We start from the raw sequence: 21,618 nt of genomic DNA, 5'->3' as shown, positions 1-21,618 counted from the left end.
AGTCCTTCAGATAGACCCATGAATATGAAGGCGATGGAGGGTTAGCTCTGAGGTTCACGCAGCAGATTTGATTTAGACATCATGCTCAGAACAGACACGTGGGCCAAAGGGGTTGTCCTGGCACTGTACTGTTCGTTGTTCACACAAGGATGCACAGGAAATGGGGGTGGGGGGGGGGAGGTGGAGGGCAGTTAGATAACAACATTTACAAGGATAACATTGACAGGCCAAGGACACATATCTGGAAAAACTGATATAAACTTGACAAACATAAACCTTACAAGCAAATGAGCAGCACAGTTGGCATAGCGGTTAGCGCAACGCCTTTACAGTGCAAGCGACTGGGACCAGGGTTCGAATCCTGTGCTGTGTGTAAAGAGTTTCTACGTTCTCCCTGCATCTGCTTGGGATTTCCCCAGGGGCTCCAATTTCCCCCCACCGTTTGAGATGTACCGGGGGTCTAGCTTAATTGGGTGGCACGGACTTGTGGGCCGAATTGGCCTGTTACCATGCTGTATGTCTAAATTTAAATTTCAAACCGAATGCCGTGGCTGTTGTTGACGATGGCCGGCATCGAGAGGCTGCTTACTGTGTTGTCTGAGGCAGTTCACTATACAGTGGTGTCATGTGTGGATGACGTTCAGGCTTGATTCCAGTTTGGATTGACTATGACTACATTTGGATCAAATGATATTTCCCTTGGACAACGTGGGCTTCATTTTACTCATAGCTGGCGGTGACGTGAACAGGCTTTCGCTACACTTTTCCCTCCTGATGAACTTGCACCTGTCTCAGTGACTTGAAGCAACCATTAGGATTCCTTCTTAGAATGCCAGGACCTAAAAAGAGACTACAAATGAAAGGATGTGAGAGTGCCTCTGGTAGTCTATGCTCAACTGAGTAATCTTGGAGAAAAGGAGACAAAAATATCCTTTAGCCAGATAGCTTTCAAATCCGAGTTCAGAAATCACTCAGTTGATACAACAGACTGGTTGATTAAAAACAAAGTCTGCAGCTTTAACCCTTGGAGGTGTCAATTGCTGACCCTGGTATTTCAGAGCTACAGGGTAGAAGAAAATGAGGAAAGTTAAAAATGCAGAGAACTGGGAAATCTGGAGAGACATTTGCCAAAGGTTTTTCCTGAAAGCTTACTTTGTTTTATGCTAAGGGCAGTGGTTCTCAACCTTCTCCTTCCCACTCACATCCCACTTTAAATAATCCCTCTGTTAACGGTGCTCTGTGATCAGTAAGGGATTGCTTAAGGTGGGATATGGGTGAAAAGAAAAAGTTTGAAAACCACTGTTTTAATCGTACCTCATTAACTCGTTATGTGCACGGTTTCAATGATAATTTTTCTCAAGCAAAATATTTAAGTAACAATTGGGTCTAGAGCAGTGATTCTCAACCTTCCCTTTCCACTCACATCCCATCTTAAGCAATCCCTTACTAAACACAGAGCACCGATGGGATGGGGATTACTTAAAGTGGTATGTGAATGGGAATAAAAGGGTTGAGAACCACTGTTATATATGGATCAAAAATCAACCAAAAAGTGACCAAATTCAAGACCATTTGATTCAGATTTGGGATATCATTTGATCTTCTGTGACCTTAGGCAAGTCATCTTCATGCAATTCAGTTGTCATATTGTTTTCAACCTCCACACTAAACATATCCATAAAATCCTGATATGTACATATCACTTCCATTTGGACAGCTCACTGATACAGATCTCATCATTAAAACAAAAAACTCCTGATTTCTCTTGGAAGAATCAAGTGGATCCTGTTCTATTGGCCTCAACACCAATTAACATGACTAACCACAAAGTGTATGTCACATAATTGTTGCAATGTCCAAACTTCTGTTAAACTCTCCAATGACTGTAGGTATCTACTTTTGTTCACCAGCCATCTGGTATTGAAGAGAATCAAATTGTGACTCCATTGTCCCTATCTATATTACAAGGTAGAAGTGCATCAACATGCTGACCATTATCTACTCATGGGACTTTATAACAACCAAGTGTCTTCAGCTGAAAACTACACTGGGAAAGACAATTCCTTTGAAATACACACATTTATTGAAATTACATGCAAAAGTATTAACTTGGTAGATTTTTCATTTTTACAATCTGGAAATTAAATCATTTTAAATGTTCAAAAATACACTGTGTGCAGTTTTGGGCCCCTTATCTTAGAAGGGAAGTAGTGATGTTTGAGAGAAGATTCACCAGGATGATTGCTTTGCTGGAACGCAAGGGCTAACATATGAAAAATGTTTAGCAGCTCTTGGACTGTAGTTATTGGAGACTAGAAGAATGAGAGGGGATCCCATAGAAACATTTTGAATGCTGAGAGGATTGGACAGAGTAGACGTGAATAGGATGTTTCCCTTGGTGGGTGAATCCAGGACAAGACGGCACAGTCTTAGAATTAGAAGGTACCCAGCTGTAAGGTGAGGAGAAATTTCCTTAGCCAGAAGGTTGTGGATTTGTGGGATTCATTGCCACATACAGCTGTGGAAGCCCAATCATTGGGGGAGTTTAAGGGGAGATTGATTGGTATCTAATTAGTCAGGGTGTCAAGTGATATGCGGAAATTGGAACTAGAACAATCTAGCTCAGGGTGGAGTTGTGGAGCAGACTCGATGGGCCAAACGACCTACTTCTGTTCCTTAACCTTGTGATCTTGTGAAATGGCACAGTTAGCACAGTGGTTAACGCAACGCTGTGACAGCGCCAGCGTCCTGGGTTTCAGTTCACAACTGCCTGTAAGGCATGTGTGGATTGTCCCTGTGTTCACATGGGTTGCCTCTAGGTGCTTTAGTTTCCTCCCACATTCCAATACATGCGGGGTTAGTTCGTTAATTGGTCACACGGGTGTATTTGGGCGGCGTGGGTTCGTGGGCCGGAAGGACCTGTTATCTTGCTGTATCTCTAAATTATTAAATTAAAAACATTTAAATAAACATTTCAAAAATGAACTTCAGGAATCCAAGCTCAGATCCAGTTGAAATGCTTGTCATTCTCCTACATAATTGGGACTTTCAGGGTGGAAATTGAAATTCTCTTATTTCCAGCAGTTTCTTGCAGAAGTGCCCTTTCATATATTGACTTTGCAAGATAAGGTCATGAACATATGAAGTGTAACTTATTGTTCATTCAAATGTCAAACTGTTCCTCTTTTTGGTGATTCTTTCACTTTAAGCAACACAATGTTTTACCTAGCAACGTTTTCTTCTGTGAAAGTTGGCATATGTCACGAACAAAATCAGAAATGCAAAATAACACAGGATTACTTTTTTTTAAAAAACTTGGCAATCTCATGCAAGCCGCATCTTGAGTCCACAATAGCCCAAACTGCTCCAGCCTGTTGTTAACTAAGAAAGAGTGCAGGTGCTGAGGTCGAGTGCGATGCACAAACGGACGAGAAGCTCAGCAGGTCTTGGAGCACCGATGGGAAGTAAAGAGTAACCAACGCTTCAGGCCTAGGGCCTGCCCCTTTCCTCCCTCCTCTCCTCTTCCCCATTCCCCTACATTTTTTAAAATCAGGAACCTGCCTATTTTTTCTTTAATCCTGACCTAGGGCCCAGACCCCAAACATTGCTTACCCTTTACTTCCTAAGGATGATGCGTGATCCGCTGAGTTTCTCCAGCATGTGATTCGCTCCAGTTTTGTACAACATTGAACTATGCGATAAAGAGATCGTAACAGAAATCCATTATCCTCTCTTTCCTGATACCAACACTTAACCCGAATGCTTCTTAAATTCCCAATAAGATGCACCACAACCGTTACAATGAAGCAAAATTATCCGAACAGACCAACTGCCTTTGAATTCAACACCAAATACTGACACGGCAAAGTTGCTTCTCGCCCAGTCACCTCTGAGGAAGAAGAGCTGCTTCCATATAATCGTCACACAACAAATAACAATAGAAAATGCTCTGAAAACTCAACAGGTCATGCAGCATCTGTGGAGAGAGTAATGGGGGAATAGGACTGGGCGTTTCGATAATCATTGTTGAACGAGAGATCTGATGACCTGAAAGTTTCACTCGTTCTCTTTCCACAAATGCTGCAGTATTTTTCCTCCCCAGAATTTTCTATTTTTATTTCAGATTTCCATTGTCTAAAGGTGTTTCTAGTCTAGCAAACAGGTTAATGAAGGATTCTCACACCACATTAGATAAGTGAACACTTTTGGATGGGTTTTATTATTTTGGGGCTGCCGATCATGAAAATCACCTTCTAATTTTCTTATCGTGTACCGTATTTTAGATGTAACTTTTGTTTTAAACCAAACTACAACCAGCTGATAGACAACATGCTTTAAGCACAAAACTATGAATTACAATTTGTCACTGAAAATCCATAATCTGCATTCGCATTTGAGCGCCTTTTGATGATCTTGGCGCAGTCGGCGACAAACACAGTGGAAGGTTTCACCAGGACATTACAACCATGGAAAACCAGTGTCAGGGTAACTAGGATTTGTCAAAGCTGGCCGACTATTGTTGGGCACTGACACGAGAGATGCTGAGTACAAACGAAAATCAGAGGGAAAACATTTTTAGGTCGGTTGAACTAACAGAATGTGTCAGCATCGTTAGGCTATTAAACCTGCTAAATTCAATAAAAGTTCATTTAATGTTTCTCCAACTTCCTACACGATACAGCAAATCTGAAATTATCTTTGTATTCAGCTTGAAGTTGTCTATCATAATCCCCAATTTTTTTTTTGAGGAAGCAAACCTTCTGAAAAAAAATTGTTGCCCAGTGTAATTAAACCCACAAAATAATGTACAAAACTCTTCTAACTTAAAAATAAAATGCTGCAAACACTTGGCAGGTTGGTGACATTGAGTTTCCTGCAATATAGCACTGGGCACATTCCGTCTTGCTAACAGATCCCTGAGGTCTCACAGCATCAAATCAAAAAAGGAAATCTCCAGATTCCAACCTCAGCCACTTAAACAATGCTCCTTCATGCTGGAAGAAACATTGAAAGTAGCAAGGGTTCAGAATGCATTCTGGGGTTGAGCACTTCAGTGACTGGTGCCAAGGATAGATAGGATCAGCATTCCTGTCTGAAAGACAGCTTCCAGACAGGAATTGCAGCAGATTGTGAGTGAACTTGTCCTCATCCACCCACCCATGGTTTGCCAGAGATAACACTGATAACGTCACACAATCCTTATGGAGACAAAGTCCTGTGGTCACCCTGAAGTTGCCCGCCATTGAGTTGTGGGTAGAAGCAGCAAAGAGATTTGGGGTATTGAAAGTGCATGAAAGCACTTAAAATAGCACACATTTCTGGGTTTTAGCAATAAAGGGAGAGGATATAAAACATAGGGAAGTTATGCTGAAGGACTGGTCTGTCCTCATTTAGAATGTGGTTCCATCTCTGGTCACCTCATTATCAGAGAGATGTGAAAGACTTTGAGAGGGTTCTGAAAAGATTAATGAGAAAGATTCCTCGGATGAGACCCTACAGTTACAAAAAGATCAGACAGGTTGGCACTTTCTTCATTGAAGAGAGTAATGTATATCTTCTTCTTTGGCTTGGCTTCGCGGACGAAGATTTATGGAGGGGGTAAAAAGTCCACGTCAGCTGCAGGCTCGTTTGTGGCTGACAAGTCCGATGCGGGACAGACAGACACGGTTGCAGCGGCTGCAGGGGAAAATTGGTTGGTTGGGGTTGGGTGTTGGGTTTTTCCTCCTTTGCCTTTTGTCAGTGAGGTGGGCTCTGCGGTCTTCTTCAAAGGAGGTTGCTGCCCGCCAAACTGTGAGGCGCCAAGATGCACGGTTTGAGGCGTTATCAGCCCACTGGCGGTGGTCAATGTGGCAGGCACCAAGAGATTTCTTTAGGCAGTCCTTGTACCTTTTCTTTGGTGCACCTCTGTCATGGTGGCCAGTGGAGAGCTTGCCATATAACACGATCTTGGGAAGGCGATGGTCCTCCATTCTGGAGACGTGACCCATCCAGCGCAGCTGGATCTTCAGCAGCGTGGACTCGATGCTGTCGACCTCTGCCATCTCGAGTACTTCGACGTTAGGGATGAAAGCGCTCCAATGGATGTTGAGGATGGAGCGGAGACAACGCTGGTGGAAGCGTTCTAGGAGCCGTAGGTGGTGCCGGTAGAGGATCCATGATTCGGAGCCGAACAGGAGTGTGGGTATGACAACGGCTCTCTATACGCTTATCTTTGTGAGGTTTTTCAGTTGGTTGTTTTTCCAGACTCTTTTGTGTAGTCTTCCAAAGGCGCTATTTGCCTTGGCGAGTCTGTTGTCTACCTCATTGTCGATCCTTGCATCTGATGAAATGGGGCAGCCGAGATAGGTAAACTGGTTGACCGTTTTGAGTTTTGTGTGCCCGATGGAGATGTGGGGGGGCTGGTAGTCATGGTGGGGAGCTGGCTGATGGAGGACCTCCGTTTTCTTCAGGCTGACTTCCAGGCCAAACATTTTGGCAGTTTCCGCAAAGCAGGATGTCAAGCGCTGAAGAGCTGGCTCTGAATGGACAACTAAAGCGGCATCGTCTGCAAAGAGTAGTTCACGGACAAGTTTCTCTTGTGTCTTGGTGTGAGCTTGCAGGCGCCTCAGATTGAAGAGACTGCCATCCGTGCGGTACCGGATGTAAACAGCGTCTTCATTGTTGGGGTCTTTCATGGCTTGGTTCAGCATCATGCTGAAGAAGATTGAAAAGAGGGTTGGTGCCAGAACACAGCCTTGCTTCACGCCATTGTTAATGGAGAAGGGTTCAGAGAGCTCATTGCTGTATCTGACCCGACCTTGTTGGTTTTCGTGCAGTTGGATAATCATGTTGAGGAACATATATTCCGAGGCAAGATTTATCAGGCTATGAAGAAGGGTTTGGGGAGGCAAAGTGAAATTAGTGGGTTATTCTGGTGGGGAGATATATGACCCCTGTCTGTGCTACAACTATGATATATTTCTCTTAAAATCCTGCTATCATTATAAAGGACCCCAGTCATTAGCTCTTCTCACTGGTACCTACAGGCAGAAGGTACAGAAGCCTGAACACCAGCACCTCGAGGTTCAAGAACAGTCTCTTCCAACAGCTCTTGAGCCTCCCCTTGGTACACTAACCAGGGGCAGCACAGTCGGCGTAGCGGTTAATGCAACGCCTTTACAGTGCTGGTGACCGGGACCGGGGTTTGAATCCCGCGCTGTCTGCAAGGAGTTGGTACGTTCTCCTCATGTCTTCGTGGGTTTTCCCCGGGGGCTCGAGATTCCTCCTCCCTCCGATCAAAACGTACTGGGGGTGTAGGGTCATTGGGTGTAAATTGGGCAGCATGGACTCGTGGGCCAAAATGGCCTGTTACCGTGCTGGATGTTTAAATAAAATAAAGTTCTCGGACACCACAAAAGGACTCTCTGCACTATTGTGTCATTTTCTTTGGACTGTGAGCATTTATTACCTATCCTATGTATTTATTGTGTACTTTAATTAGTTATTATTTATGATGAGAGTTATTCTTTGAAGTGTTTGTTCAGCTACAGTAAGAATTTCAGCGCATATGTACATTGTACAGTAAATTCATTATCTTCAGAAGCCACTGGTGTGGTTCTCAGAGCAAGGCCATCAATCTTTTTCCCATGCCACTTATTCTCTCTCAGCTGTTTATCAACTACCCTCTGGATTCTCTTGTCACTCCCCCACATGAGGGCAATTCTCAGGAGCCAATCAACCTGCCTGCATGTGTTCGGTTGCAGAAGCAAATTGGAGTTCTGATTGGAATAACCAGCAAACTCCGCACAGTCAGCACCAATGCCGAATGGCCGGAGCCATGAGATTCCGTTTCTTCCCATCCACGCTTCATGGAAATAGACTCAGAAAAGATCCCATCACTCAACACCCTTAGGACCATCGGCAGGGCAGAAATAGACCCCATTGCAATCCATGGCTTCATTCTCTGGCTTCTCCCCCCCACCCCCCCCGCCAACTTCCTCCCCTTCATGGCCAAGAAAAGGGTGAAGCCTGCTCAGTTGAAGGGCATACGTGGGATATCTAACCACTTGAAGTTACCACACACAGCCTGCGGGCTGAACAGAAAGCAGAATTGTCAGATCATCTATGCATTGGTCTCTTAGCAGATCTATCAGCAAGAGACATATTTTTCCTCTTGTTTGCCATGCTTGCTATGTTTCCAGCGCACCTACAGAATGGTGACTGTGCATACACAGACAGTTTTAAAAAATATATTGGTCATATGTGCAAGTGGACGTAACTCACATAGGTCGGAAGTTGAGGACTACCTGTACACACACAATACTCAGCACCTAATCACATAGATACATAATGAAATAATTTAAAATAAATATTTTGCGATGATTAACTCAATTACAGAATACCGTTCATCTACTTCACTGCCTGTGGAAAGAAGCCTGGCATTTCTGATCTTGAAGCCCCTACACCTTCTTCCTGATAGTGTTAGGTCAAAGGTACTGCGTGCTAGATGTAAAGGATCCTCAATAATTCATTGAGGTCTATTTAAGCAACGGTCCTGGTTAATGTCATCAATAGAGGAAAGGGAGACCCCAGTGATCTCCTTGGCCATTTTGTATTGATTTCCTGTCCATTGTTTTGCAGTTACTGTGTACTGTGCAATGATGCAGCCAATCAGGACACTCTCAATTGTGCTCCCATCAAATGTTGTCAAGATGGAGGCTGGTAGCCTTGCCCTCCTCAACCTCGTTTGAACGTGTACGCACTGATGTGCCTTCCTAACTAATGAGGTGTTGTCATTCCAGGATAGACAGTCCATCAAATGCACGCCAAGGAACTTTGGGCTCACCTTCGCCCAGCTGTTCACATGCAACGGAGAGCAGGACAGATCTAGGCTGATTCCCGACATCCCAAACGGTCGACTGCCAAGCAGCAGCAAAGCGATGAAAGGTGACACTTACTCACTGGAACTGCCCCCCCACCCCACCCCCCCCCCCCCCACCTTGCTGACATCCACTTTGGGTACTGGCAGGACCAGTGGTCTCCAGGTCTGATACAGCCCAGGAAGCTGCGTTTCAGAGAGTGGGCTGATCTGGCGAATGGGAAACATTTGCAGGTGTCTGCTCATTGACCTTCCCTCTTCGTTGCTGGTCTTCAGCAATGGAATTCCACCTAACCGCACAGCGAGCAAACCTCCATCAGTAAACTGCAACTGTTCAGGAAAGCAGTGCGCCAGTAACACCTCTAGGGCCCCTGGGAATGAGCATTCAATAGCAGGTTCAGCAGCACCCAAGAAAGGAAGTAAAGTCCTCCAGGTAATTATTTATTTTCGAATAGAGTTCCATGAGCACTTTTGGCCAGAAGAATGTAAATTGACATGTTAACTTAATGTGGAAAAAATGTAATGAATATGCCTCCTCGCTGTATAAAGTAAACATGTCACTTTCTTTACTCTCAGTATGTGAATTCGAACAGCAGCTTAAATCTGGCCAAGCATCCCCCACAACCTTGGCACAATGTCGTACCAGAGAGAAAAAGAGTTGACAGCTGAAACAGGCAAGAATTTGGTAAAGCAGCTTTCCCACAGGAATGGAATTTGAGACACTTTTAGATATATATCTATGGTTCACTGCACCTTTCATATCTTCCTTGCATCATGACCTGTCAATAAAAGCTGCAATTCTCTGATGAAAATTGAACTGATCCCCAGTTCTCTGACAAGGGAACTTGCTAACTGAGCGTGATGACTTTAGCCACTGATATGTTCATTGCTTACTTCTCCAATTTAAGTGGATTGCCCTGGTAATGCTGGCAGCCTCCTGAAGGAGAATTTCTGCACTGTTTTTCAGCTGCACTCATTGGAAGGCGTACAAAAAAATATCTTCCCAACTTCAGTTTTACTTAATTGGCAAAGAACTTCTCGAGGCAAGCAGGAAAACTGCAGATGCTGGGTACCAGTAAAGTACACGCGGCATCCAGGGGAAGAAAAAGATGGTCAATGTTGTGGGACTGAATCCTTGTTCAGGAAGGACGGAGAGGTAGGCAGGGGAGGAGAACACTTATAAGGGGAGGGTGGGGTAGATGATTTGAGAGAAAAATGAGAATAGAAGCAGCTAAAGGAGGAGAATGTGATCGGGTAGGGGGTGGTCTGAAATCAGAAGTGTTCCATACCCACCCAAAATGCAGACTGACCACCTCTCTCCGTGGATGGTCCCTGACCCTCTGAGTCCCTCTGTCCTCTCATCACTTGCTCAAGGTTACAGCGTCTGCCATTCTTCGTGTTTCTCTCGATCATTATTCAACAACTAATGAGATCAATGTACATACCGAACAACCACAATAAAAAAAAGATCCCTTTTTGGATTTAAAAAGTGATTTACCCGAAATATTAGCTGTTATCAATGCAGATGTGACATAACCTGCTTTGTATCCTGAACAACTTCTTTTTAAATTCCAGGAGGGTCGAGTAGCTCAATATTCAATTTATTCTCATAGTCATAAAACAGTGTCATATTACATGAAATTTCCTTTTTTCCTGCTGCAAGGCAGACAGATTTGCCACCGGCAGCAATTGCCTAAGTGCCTCTTGCTTCTTACAGTCAGAGAGAGAGAGAGAGAGAGAAGCAAAATAGAGTCTCCTCCTCCAAGTCACCAAGTGTCTCTAGATTCACCTCCAGCACTTCCGCAGACACACAGAGTCCAGTTCAAACCATTGGCAACCCGAGGTCCAGATCCAAACCTTCAACACGGTCAGGAACCCTTCAGCGCGCTCAGTAACCCCCCCCCCACCACATCCCAGTTCTGATACCCAGTACTCCTCCGGCCAGTTCGTGCCAGTCTCCAGCAACCTGCAGCCTGGCGCGTGCCTCCCGACAGCGATCTCCAGCAGCCCACAGCTTCTGCGGATTACCTGCCTCAAGTCACCAGCAGCCCCTGCCGCATGCACCGTGCCCTCAGCCGCAGAACCCCCTACATTGGTCCCCTGTCATGGTCACTGTCCCCGCAGGTTGTCTCCTCAGCTTATCTTTCTCGGGGAGGGAAGAGGTTGATCTTGTCATCCTCTGGTGCCCTGCTCCAGTCCTCTGCTTTCCCAGAGTCTACAGTCCCTTGAGGCCGCTGCCAATGAACAGGCGCCGCCAGATTGGATGCGGCCACCAGAGGTCACGGGATCTCAAATAAAACCATTGTCGGCTCCCTCAATGGGCCATTCCAAGCCCGTGCGGAGCCGACAACAGTTGACTGGGCAGCTGGACCTTGCAGAAGTGCTGCATTCTCCATTCCCTCGCTCCCCGCGGGTCCGCACCACCGGCAGCGCTGCCGTTACAGTGGCTCTGGCGGGTACATTGGGTGTACCATTGTGTGGCGTGTTAGCTGCAAAGCATCGGACCAGAAGTCAATACAGAGTCATCAAAAACAGCCAAGAAGATCACTGGGGGTCTCCCTTTTATCTAAATGACAACATTTACTGGGAGTGTTGCTTAAATGGGTCAAGTATCTTTGACCTACTATCATCAAGAAGGAGGTTCAGGAGTATCAACATCACAACTGCCAGGCTGGGAAATGGGTGCTTCCTGCAGGCTGTGAAATTGATGAAGAGTATCCTGTAACCAAGTAAACAATCTGAAAATATTTATAAATATTTTAAATCTTATCTTTTTGTATAACTGTGAATATTAGGTACTGTGTATTGTGTATTGAACCTTTCCCTGTAATCCAGTTCTTCAAATCCCAGAAACATCCTTGAAGATATTCTCTGCACTCTTTCAATCTTACTGATACCCTTCCTATAGTTAGGTGACCAAAACTGCACACATTCCTCCAAATCTGGCCTCACTAATGTCTGAGACAACTGCACCGTAACATCCCATCTCCAATACTGAATATTTTGATTTATGAAGGCCAGCGTGCCAAAAGGCCTTTTTTTACGGCCCTATCTACTTGTGGCACCTCTTTCGGGGAATTATGTACAGGGTATCTGTATTCCCAGATCCCTCTGTTCTACTGCCCTCCTCAGTGCCCTACCATTCTCCTAATTGTTCTCTTTTTCTCCGTGAATCATCCCATGTTGTATGAATCCAATTCTCCTTCGAACTTCTTCACTGGGTCTGCCCTTTTGTGATTTTATACACCTCTGAAAGGACTATGTTGCGCATAAACAGACATGTTTTTTTAAAGTTAGTTGTATGTGCGAGTGGACGTAACTCGCATAGGTCGGAAGTTGAAGACTACCCGTACACACACAATGCACAGCACCTTAAAGAAATAATTTAAAATAAATATTTTGCGATGATTAACTTGATTACAGGATACCGATCACCCCTTGAATAACTGTCATAGTACAAAGCCACAATCTTCTCACTTGTTGTTTGGGATCAGCAAGGAAAGCCTTGCCCATCAAAGTCAATCAAAGCAACCAGTACTTCCATTGACAGAGGGCCAATGGGGCATATATTCTTTGACAAGGAACAAACACTTTCTGCTTGACTAAATGAAACCAATTCAGGAGTATGGATGTGATAATTAAACGGCAGGGTTTGCTTGCACAAACATTATCCTGTTGATGCACATCGGTACACATTTACAGACGTCACAGAGTTTCCAAACTGAATTTCAAATTGGTGGCATTTTTAACTCCTCCAACAATGACAAATCACGTCAAAAACACGTGACCAAGACCGCTGTTTTCATGCAACATGGATAAAGTTTGGATGAAGTCCATGTTTATTTTTCCATATCAGTTTGCTGCCTTGCAATCCTCACACATGAACTTGCCACCTCAAATATAAAGTGCTTTTAATATCTTCACTGAGCAATAGCTTCATGCCAATGCCACACCAGATACAGGGGGAGTGACATGAACCCCAAAAGACCCTTTCTATTACTGCTCCTTTTCTTCTTCTCTGCATTTGCATTCACACCTATTAACGTGACATCAGAAATCCACTACAGCACAGTACAGGCCCTTCAGCCCTCAATGTTGTGCCAACCCATATGTTCCTTAAAAAAATACTGAACACTCCCTACCCAGTAACCATTTATTCATCTTCCTTCCATGCACCTGTCTAAGATTCGAAGGAGTTCCGAAGGAGTTCCAGCATGATGGCCCAATAGCGAAGGTACCTGCAGACCTTGTGCCCTTGGAAAGTCCTGTCATCAAATATTTACAATGTGAAGCAGCAGTACTTGACACACCTTCTGGTCATGGGGTGAATATTTTTTGCAGTAAGAAAATATTTAGGTTGGGGATTAAGCAGGCTGCAATCTCAGTGATGCTGCCGACTTCTCATGGAATCTCTGACTGAGTATGAATTTCAATATTTTACCCCTCTTCCAATATGAAAACTGACAAGGTTCCTGCATCTGATTCTGTCTCCATTTATTTCAATGGTGAACAATTCATGCAAGATCGAGAGATAGCATACTGGCCATTCATGTTTTTATGGATTTAATTTAAATATTTCTAACTGTGTTTTACTTTTTAGTAATTAATAAATTCAAAAGTCCTTGATATTTTTTAAATAAGACGGCATAATTGCACAAGACTATTACAGCGCCAGTGACCTGGGTTCAAATCCACCACTGTCTGTTTGCAGTTTGTACATTCTCCCTGTGTCTGCGTGGGTTTCCTTCGGGTGCTCTGGTTTCCTCCCAAGTTGCACAGCTGGATGGGGGTCACATGGGTCATGGGCCATCTCTAAAATTTAAAGCAAAATAAAGTTTTTCAAGGGGTGTGCAATTTCATGCACTCTGAAGCTCTGCCAATCTATTTCTGAAAACGCTTGAGCACGTCGAATGCATTGCTTCAGTTACCAGCTGGGAGAAATATTCCTTGAGAAAGCTCCTGGATGGAATAGATTTAGCTCAGATTTAGTCAGTAGTTCAATGAGCAGATAGCATCAGCAGTTGTGAAAGTTTTTAGACCACTGAATGATTCAGTGATGATGAAAGGGCAGCAAAAATTGAATCAAACCGCTGTGCTGTGGGAGGTGGTAGAGACACCACAGGGTGATGGGGCATTATAGACAAAGGAAATGATTGTGGACTTTGACAGGTGAAGGTTAACCACTCTCCACTGCACATTCATGGCTCCATCAGGGAGAGACTGGGGAGCACAACGTTCCTCGGTGTGCACATGACACACAACCCATCCTGAACCTGCAACACCTCATTAGTGAGGAAAGCACGCCTGACGAAGGAGGAAGAGAGCAAGCTACTGGCCCCCATCTTGACACCATTTACCATGTGATGATGTATCCTCTCTGGCTGCATCATTGCATGGTATGGTAGATGCAAAGCATCGGACTGGAAGTCAATACAGAAGGTCACCAAAATGGCTGAGCAGATCACTGGGCCTCCCTTTCCTCTATTGATGACACTCAAGGGAGCATCATTTAAATAGGGCTCAAAGAATTAATGAGGATCCCTGCTGTCCATCACGGTATCTCTGACCCACTACCATCAGGAAGGAGGTACAGAAGCATCACCATCAGGCGAGGAAATAGCTTCACCATGCACAAACTGGATCCTGTAACATTGGGTCTCATAAAGGATACAAGCAAGTTATTTTGAAATATTATAGTTGTTTTTTATTGTATTTTTATATACATATGCTGAGATGCGATGTGCATATGTATACACGGTGGTCCAGAGAAACGCCGTTTCATCTGGTTGTATACGTACAGTCAGGTGGTAATAAGCATGAATTTGATCATACATACAATGCCCTGGTGTGTTATTTTTGAGTACTCTAGTTTTCTACCTGGACACATGCTAACTCAATTAATTACATATAACACCTCAATCAAAGATCCATGAAGGAAAAAAAGCAACATAATAATTATGACAATTTTAAATTTCCCTGAACCTTCGTCAATGCTTCATTGAACACGTCGCCAAGATCTAATGCAAGGACTGAATTGCCTCCCACCCCATAATTATATTTAATCATCATTTTGGCTTCACGGATCATGAATCTGAATAAAGTTGTGGTCTGCAGCACCCATTCACATTGCTATACAAGCACAAAAATAATTTCATGGAAGGACGTGTTTTCCTATTAAGAAAGCTGACGCTTGCAAGTTGTGGCTGCACTGCAGTTGCATGTCGTCAGACCACCCCCATCGACAGGCCACCCCCATTGACAGGCCACCCCCATCGACACAGCCATCAAGTTATGTTTGAAGCAACGAGTGAAGCTTGACATTTCAAGCGTGCAGTCCAGGCAATGCAATTAGTGATGCATCTTGCAGATAGCTACAGTTTGTTTCCAACTTTGCTGAAAGCATTGTTGTCATCACCTTCAGAATGCTCAACTTCTACCCCCACCCCCAAAATAAAATGACAGGCAAAAAAAAAAGGCATGACTATATGCAAGCCCTTCCCAACTATACTTATCACGCACAAAATCAGTGAATCGGTCCGGACTCGAAAGGCCAACACGGCCTGTTTCCGCTCCGTAAATGGTTATATGGTTAAACATTTTCAGAGTTTGTTTTCCTTCAAACTTTCTGGCTAAACAAGCTCACCAAAACATCAAGCACAATAATAGAACAATACCGCACAGCGTAGGCCCTCGATGTTGTGCCGATCCATTTATTCCCTCCTAAAAAAAACCTCCCTCCCCCATAACCCTGTCTTTCATCCATGTGTCAAAGAGTCTCTTAAATACCCCCAATGTTTCAGCTTCCACCACCATTCCAGGTACCCACAACTCTATGTGTAAAAAAAGAATTTCCCCCTGATGTTTCCCCTAATCTTCCCTCCCTTCACTTTGTACACCTGTCCTCTGGTGTTTCCTGATCCTGCCCTAGGAAGCAGGCGTTGGCTGTCCACCCTGTCTGTGCCTCTCATAATCTCGTGGACCTCTATCAAGTCTGCTCTCGTCCTTCTACGCTCCAAAGTGAAAGGTCCCAGCTCTGCAAATCTTGCCTCATAAGTCTCGTTTCCAGGTCCAATGAGATTAAAAGTCATTTCACTTTGATCGTGTCAACGAGTTTGAGGATTTAATGAAGAGCTAAACAATTTGACAATTACTTCACAGAGCTTCAAACGGAAATAAAGAGAATTCTGCTCGTTGCTGCCTCATTCCATTTAGAGACGTGACAGGGAAATTAATAATATTATTGAAGAACAAAAATTGTGAATCCAGGACTATTTTCAATTATTACCCCAATCATAAGCGAGTGGCAATAATTCATCTGGAAGAATCTGCTTGTCAATTATGACACTCAGAATTAATCAGGAAAATCAGTTAATCAAATTAACATCTGACCCTTGGTTAATTAGGAAATAGTAAAGAAAAAAAAAATAATGTTTGCAATAAGAGCATAGTGGGATATCAAACTGGTCACGCATGTTTATCATTTATCCTTTTCATTGAAAAGTGATGATGCAGCTTTTGTGGAACACAGGAGAACATATTTTCTCATTCTTTTAAGTTATTGACAACTTCATGTCTCCATAATGAAACGGATCAATGCAAAACATCACAGGGCATTGCTTCTGAAAGACATCTAATAAAACAGTCGTGTAGGAGAACCATTAAGCAGAGAACATTGTTTTAAGGTGAGGGAGGAGAGATTTTAACAGGAGCCTGAGAGTAACTCTTACTCAGTGAGTGGTTGGTGAATGGAATGGGGTGCCAGAGGAGCTGGTTGAGGCAGGCGCTATTGCAACGTCTAAGAAACAAAAATTGGACCAGCAGATAGGATGGGCCCAGAGGGAGATCGGCTAAAAGGCAGGCAGGTGGGACTAGTTGATATATTGGTCAGCATGCAGGGGTTGGGCCAAAGGGCCAGTTTCCATGCTGCAGGACTCTGCAACTCGATAACAGCACAGGCCAGGAACAAGCCCGTCATCCAAGCAACGTGGAAAAAGTGCAGAATACAGATTGTGCTGTTGATGGAATTTGATGCTAAGTTGCACCGACAGAGCAAGTAAAAATAAAGCCATTTTCTGACTTCGTGGTTGTATCAGAAGTGGAATCTGCAGCATTCAAACTGACTGGATATTGGAGCTTCTGCACTTCCAGAGTCTAACACCAAAATCTGGATGCTGTAATGAGTGTTTAGATCTTCACCCTCTTCCTCCGTGCGCACATCTCCACAACCAACAAGAATCTTATTGAGGCGCCAGAAACCCTGAAAAGTATCCAGAAAACAGACGTACAAGCCAAGGCAAGTTATCAATAACAACTGAGCCTTGGTTGGCTAATTAGATCCTTGTAATATCTCATTCCTGTGGGCGGAATTGCACCATGTCAATATATATTTTTAAAAAAGAACACTTCTTTAAAAAAAGCATAATTATGAGAACTCAACAAAATACTGGATACATGTACCAATCTTTATTTAGTGCTGTACATGATAAAGAACAAATGGTCGCAGGCAGCAAATATTCATTTTAATTCACTCACATAGAACAGATTATTAAGATTAGATCATGCACAGATCATTTAAAGTTGAAATATCATATAAATGCTCTCATCAACATCAGCAGGGTGCTAAACTCTGGTTTCAAATAAATCTTGCCACAATAATAATTCAATGTGTATGTGCAGAAGTCTCAGGTCATATCTAGAATTCAGCAATTGCATCAAAATGAACGTGAAATGCTCGGAACAAGGGCCTAGTCCAATGGTTCTCAACCTTTCTCTTTCCACTCACATACCACTTTAAGTGCTCTGTGATTAGTAAGGGATTGCTTAAGGTGGGATGTGGATGGAAATAAAAAGTTGGGAAACCACTTTTTTAATTGTCCATAATTGACTCGTTATGTGCACGGCTTCATAACTCCAAAGGAAATGGGCCAATGACAATTTTTCTCAAGCAAAATATTTCAGTAACAATTGGGTCTAGAGCAGTGATTCTCAGCCTTCCCTTCTCACTCACAATCCACCTTAAACAATCACTTACTAATCACAGAGCACTGATGGCATAGGGATTACTTAAAATGGTATGGGAGTGGGAAGAAAAAGGTTGAGAACCACTGGTCTGAGATCTCATTAGAGAGTGAGTGGAATTTGTCTGAGAACCAGAGTTGCTGTTTCCACAGTGTGGGTCATTCACACTGTTGTCACCACTTGTCTTGGCTTGAAGAGACAGAGGAGAACCAGACCCTTCCCATTGGTCGCATCAATTTCGCGCCATGACACAATACATCAGTGCTGCATCCTTCTTGCAGAGCCCTGTAAATCACAGCAGTCCTCTGCCCTGGAGAGCTGTGGATGCCAGATCGTATTTCTTGGTAGATTCCAGGGAGGCTCTTCTGCTGAGGTGGATTTGAGACTGTAGGCGGGGACATGGCGTGGAATGGAAAGGGCCAAATGGCTTCTCTTGCTCCTGCTGTCCCTCTGTTCTTCATGTGGACGATTGCATGAATTTGTACCTTTATAGCAACATGGAAGGGGTTCACTCCAATATGAAAGGTTCCAAAACAACTCAACCAGCCAAAACATTGCAAACTGACCATCTGCCCAAACATCTCGTTAAGTAAGCACTTCCAGATAAACAAAATGGAGTTCAAGATTTATATACGAGAGGCACAAAAGCTATTGATTGCAGGGTTAAGGTCAAATGAGGGGAATATTTTACTGTCATGACAAAAATATTGCTACAAAAGCTGAGTATTAAATTCAAAAGCCTGAATAGATTACTTGATTCATGACTTAATTGCTAATCATTTTAAACTGCGCAAAGATTATTGATTCATTTTGCATGACCTTCAAGTGACTTTTAAGAATAACTAGCAAATAAAAAAAATGTGTTCAAGTTAAAAGTTTATGGAATTGCAAGTAAAACTGTAGAACTTTTTAAGTTCAGGAAACCATTGGTATCAACCCAGGACTGGAAAATTGCCCATATAGGTCCTGTTCACAAGTTTTTGTTTCTTATCAGCTGACTGACTGTACATACACAATCAGACCTAACAATATTGTCCAGACCATGGTGCACACACATGCACACACCATACACAGCACGTAATTATCACATATATACATAAAGATATACCAGCGTTGTCTCCGCTCCATCAACATCCATTGGAGCGCTTTCATCCCTAACGTCGAAGTACTCGAGATGGCAGAGGTCGACAGCATCGAGTCCACGCTGCTGAAGATCCAGACGTGGGTCACGTCTCCAGAATAGAGGACCATCGCCTTCCCAAGATCGTGTTATATGGCGAGCTCTCCACTGGCCACCGTGACAGAGGTGCACCAAAGAAAAGGTACAAGGACTGCCTAAAGAAATCTCTTGGTGCCTGCCACATTGACCACCGCCAGTGGGCTGATAACGCCTCAAACCGTGCATCTTGGCGCCTCACAGTTTGGCGGGCAGCAACCTCCTTTGAAGAAGACCGCAGAGCCCACCTCACTGACAAAAGGCAAAGGAGGAAAAACCCAACACCCAACCCCAACCAACCAATTTTCCCCTGCAACCGCTGCAACCGTGTCTGCCTGTCCCGCATCGGACTTGTCAGCCACAAACGAGCCTGCAGCTGACGTGGACTTTTTACCCCCTCCATAAATCTTCGTCCGCGAAGCCAAGCCAAAGAGAAGCCAAAGAGAGAGACATAAAGATATAATATAAAAGATCCTTTCTCTGGACCATGGTGCGTTTTGATGGTAATGGATAAAAGATGCTGCGTGTTAGATGGAAAGGATCCTCAATAATTCTTTGATCCTGATTTGAGCAGCACTCCTCAACCTTTTTCTTCCCACTTCCATGCCACTTTAAGTAATCCCTCTGTCATCGGTGCTCTGTGATTAGTAAGGAATTGCTTAAGGTGGGATGTGGGTGGAAAGAAAAAGTTTGAAAACAACTGTTTTAATCGTACCAAATTGACTCGTTATGTGCACCATTTCAGAACTCCAAAGGAAATGGCCAATGACAATTTTTCTCAAGCAAAATATTTCAGTAACAATTGGGTCTAGAGCAGTGATTCTCAACCTTCCCTTCCCATTTATATCCCACCTTAACTAATCCCTTACTAATCATAGAGCACCAATGGCATAGGATTACTTAAAGTGGTATGTGAGTGGGAAGAAAAAGGTTGAGGACCACTGCGATAGAGGAAAGAAAGACCCCATTGATCTTCTCGGCTGTTTTTATGGTCCTCTGTATTGATTTCTTGTCTGATGCTTTGCAGCTATCATACCAGACAGGAACTTCCTGACTAATAACTGTGGCTGCAGAATAGGTCATTCTTCATATGCACACCAAGGAACATTGTGCTCTCCATTCTCTCCACGACGGAACCATTGATGTGTAATGGAGAGTGGTCGACCTTCATCCTCCTGAAGTCTTCAGTTATCTTCTTTGTCTTGACCTTGTTGACTCTCAGATTGCTTTTCTTGCACCATTTTACGAGCCGCCTTACCTCCTCTCTGCAAGCCGGCTCATCTTTGCTGCCAATGAGGAGAACTACTGTTGTATCATTTGCAAACACGTTGATTTTATCTGAACTGAATCTGACAATGCAGTCGGGAGTCAGCAGTGTGAACAGTAGCAGTCTCAGCACACAGCCCTGAGGTGCACCAAGGCCCAATGCGGTGGGACTTTTGCTGTCAACCCAGTCTTTTAGTCAAGAAGGAGGTAGTCCCTTCCTCCCTCCTCTCCTCTTCCCACATTTTATTCAGCCATCATGTTTTTTTTCTCTCATTCTTAAGGAAGGGTCCAAGATCCACAATGTTGGTTACTCTTCTTATGGATGCTGCGTGACCTGCTGGGTTTCTCCAGCCCATTTGCTTATTACACCAGATACACCAAGGCATCCTTGTTCCTGCATTCAAATCCTCTTGCAGTAAAGGCTGACAGTTCACTTGCCTTCCTCGCAGATTACTGTGCCAGAATATTGGCTCTCATCAACAAATCGATCTTGTTGCACCTCCCCTGCGTTGTTTGAATGCCAAAGGGAAGGATTGTAGGAAGAAAAGTAAATGACGCTCACTTTGCAAATCATACAACCTTGAAGCATACCACAGTACCCCAAAGCGTTGAATGCACAGTTGACAAATGTGGCCACTGCTCCACGAAGCTCATTCAATCCGTTTTGATGAAAGGATGCATCTCGCAAATCACCTCCATTTTCAAAACAATTCCAATTTCAAATGAGAGCAAAGCATGTTTATCATCGTTCTAAACAGGTTCAAAGAGTTCTTCTTCCTGAACCCCATTCAAATGAGTTTTATTAAACCTCCGGTCTTTCAAGCTGCCCATTTGGTACATGGACAACTCGGATTCTTTCGACACAGAGAGCTGGTTTTAAATGCTTGATCTGAGCTCATTGATATTGGTTTGCAGCACAAACTTTTCAATGTCAGAGCTGAAACATGCAGTTATTCTGTTGCCATTTAAAAACATAAACTATAACAAATCCTTGCAGCATAAAAACAAGAAGCAATGGATCGGTTTCGATGAAAGTTTGTTGCCTCTGCTTCCCACTCCACAGACGCCACATGACCTGGTGTGCACTTCTCACGTCTTGTGTTTTTATTTCACGTTCAAGTATCCCTCATTGTGTCTCTCAGACCGTTAAGTGGGGCTGTGGAAACACCGTGCAGTCACTATCCCCTTCAATCAGGTTTATACACAGCAGTGCAAGCACATTTGGTATTCGCCAATTATATTCTCAGCTCTGTATTTTAAG

General features: G+C 43.8%; 1 protein-coding gene across 15 annotated transcripts in view; it reads right to left on the bottom strand.

The window, feature by feature from the left end:
* LOC138753859 (alpha-(1,6)-fucosyltransferase) overlaps window positions 1-21,618 on the bottom strand; it is an 852,902-nt gene that overhangs the window by 374,625 nt on the left and 456,659 nt on the right. Inside the window, exon 7 of one of the 15 annotated variants that reach the window (XM_069917369.1) lies at window positions 3,613-3,691. The exons of the other annotated variants lie outside the window; for them this stretch is intronic. The gene's annotated coding sequence lies outside the window, so the exon portion shown is untranslated. The remainder of the gene's footprint in view (window positions 1-3,612; window positions 3,692-21,618) is intronic. 15 annotated transcript variants of the gene reach the window in all.

This window comes from Narcine bancroftii, chromosome 2 (genome assembly GCF_036971445.1).
Source record: "Narcine bancroftii isolate sNarBan1 chromosome 2, sNarBan1.hap1, whole genome shotgun sequence".
In the NCBI taxonomy this organism is placed as follows: domain Eukaryota; kingdom Metazoa; phylum Chordata; class Chondrichthyes; order Torpediniformes; family Narcinidae; genus Narcine; species Narcine bancroftii.
This window is presented reverse-complemented; position numbering and strand designations above follow the sequence as displayed.